Below are 2,950 nucleotides of genomic sequence, written 5' to 3' on the forward strand. Positions count from 1 at the left end.
TAATATTTATTCATTTGTTAACTATTTACGGTTAAAATAGAACTTACACTATCCTGGTACGCAAATTAATTATATATTTTTCTACTGAAGTTTAACTGGTTTTTCATTTAGCTAGAACCAGATCAAGAAACTGACATCCTGAGAATGTAATTATTAAAGTTGACTGCAGCTATTTAAATTATGTTTTCCTTTAGTGTATAAAAAATACACAAAGCAATAGTAGCCATAATCTGTGATTTAACAAATAATGGCCTACAACATTTATTATAAAGTTTGTTCTATATCATTAATTTTTTGACACAGCAGCACTTCACAGATATGCGGTGGTGACTGGCCCCAAAACTTAAGTGTGAACTCTAATTTATATAGCCTTGAAATGAACTGCTAATTTCAGAGTATCTCAAAATGTTATTAGTAAATAAACAAGAATTAATAGTTTAGTACATAAAAACCTTACAACAGTTGTTCAAGAGAGGTGGATCTAAACAAAAAATGTAAACATTTAACTTTGCCAACCTCATTTTCCAGCATTCTTAAGTCAGGCAATATTTTCTTTTGCATCTCTCCTTCGTTTAATACTAAACTAAAAACCATTAATGCTATGCACCATTAAATCTTATGCTGAGATTTATTTTAGTTGAATTAATAAATTAAAGTTGTATTCTATCAGGCTACAAAACTGATTTAAGTCATTCATTATAGCACTGAAAAGGAATGAACCTAGTATACACAGTATATCAGTATAGTATACTGCAGTTAACTATAATTCTACTAGTACAAAATTATTTGTTTTTTTTTTATGTGCTGAATGACCTGATTGTATACACACTCCCTACTTTTTTTTTACTAGTTCATAATTATTAAGTTTCCCTATCTTTTATTAAACGCATCGTTTAAATCTGTAATAAACCAGGAAGCATGTGAAACAAGAACATTATTTTTTTAACAAGCCAAAGGGTTTAGATTATAGGTGGGAATAAAATAGTTAGGAAGACCATAAAAATTGTGCTTTTTTCAAACTTGAAAAACATTTTTTTTCACAAAATTTACCGTTACCCTACAATCTACACCCAAGAGATACAGGTAATTTATTTTTATCTTTTTTGAATAACATTCCCATATTATTTATGTTTTAACAAAATTATCAATTTAAATATTGTTGAAACAGATTTACAAATATTTTTTCCTAGTTTACTCTCGCTCTTAATTGCTGACTGCAGCTTTATATTTACTTGGTATATTTGCAAAATAATTCTTATATGCTTTGTTTTACAGTATGTAAATGGCGCCTGCAGTATTTATTTAAGCTTATGTATTTATCTTTGAATACCGACTGGTCAAATGTATTAACAAACCACAAAACATCAACAAATTTTTTAATGATCTGCCTCAAAATCTTGAGCCATTTGTTGCAACCCTCTTCACAGACTACACAACTGTATCTATATTTGAAAATAATTATTTAAAAGGAATTGAAAATTTTATAACAGCAGGCCAAAAAATAATTCACTGGATGGATTGTAAACATTTAATTTTAATATGGATAGAACTGTTGCACTGTACTTCTCGGGTACATATTGATGTCATGGGAATAGAATTTACATTAATGATAACAGTACTATTTTTGTTATCCATAAAGCAAAATTTCAGGGTGTTCCATTACATTATTTTTGGGTGAGGTGTTAAGTTCTTATGGGATGATCAAATTAATTTTGTTTCTTACAAAAAAAACCATTCTGTTTTGCTTTAAAACGTCTTAACCTTGAAACGGTAATCATTATTAAATATATATTATGCTTACATACATCTTCATCTAAAGTATAATTATTTTTCTGGCTCCATCTTCTTTAAGATTCAAAAATGGGCTGTCAAATCATTATCTAGTACCCACAAGTATGAATCTTGTAAATCAATTTTTAGAAATAAAAATGTTAACTTATCTTGTGTTTATGTTCATGAATATGCGATCATTGATAAAAAGAATGATCAGTTATTCTTAAAAAGTAACAATTTCCCCTTCTACCAAACCACACATTGTTGAAACTCAACACAATACTTCGGCTTATCAAGAAAGAACCTTATTATCCTTCTGTTTTCATTTTCAATCGGTTAACAAACCATTTAAAAGATTTCCCCATGAATGCAAAGAAATTATTTTCTTTCTACTGATTTGAATATTGATATAATAAGAATAATAACAATTTGAAATATGTTATATTATCTAAGCATGTTAAAATTTTATAACCTGTATGTGTGTGTCCAATAACTAAATTATATTTTATCTTCACAAAGTTATTAGAAAAGTTGAATTTATCTATGTATGAATTGCCTTAATCAATTGTATGTTTTATATTATATTTTTAAATGTTTGAATTTTATATATTATACTATTTAAAAAAATGTTTTATCTTCAAAACATGTGTTTTTAATTTCTACTACTCTGAAATCTGATTGAATATTTATATTTAACTTCCAAAGCCAGAAAATATTCTACTATTACCTTTTTATTTAATAGAGTAATAATATTTTCAAAGATGCCCTGCATCAGTTCCTGCATGCAGTATTTAGTAAAACATTTTCTCATAATTTTAAAATAGCCAATTAACTTTATCAACATTCAGATAAGAGTAATATGAATTATTGCTTCTGGTTTGACCGTTACAGTCAACCTGAAATTAAATTATTCTCTATAGAATAAAGTTTAATTTTTTTATTCACTTTAGTAAATTCTTTAATTAATGTATCTTTATATATTAATATATATAATAATTTTCCAAAATGCCCTGTTTCTACATTACTAATAATGTATAATTAATTTTAATTCTACTCATGTCTTGTTGCTTATTAGTTACCTTTTTTTTTGTTTTTTAATAAATGATGTGCTACATTACTGATATTTTTTAAATATTTAATTGCTCTCATGTGTTTTTGAAAATATATTTTTAAGATT

The sequence above is a fragment of the Lycorma delicatula genome, chromosome 12, assembly GCF_047948215.1.
Source record: "Lycorma delicatula isolate Av1 chromosome 12, ASM4794821v1, whole genome shotgun sequence".
Classification (NCBI taxonomy): Eukaryota; Metazoa; Arthropoda; class Insecta; order Hemiptera; family Fulgoridae; genus Lycorma; species Lycorma delicatula.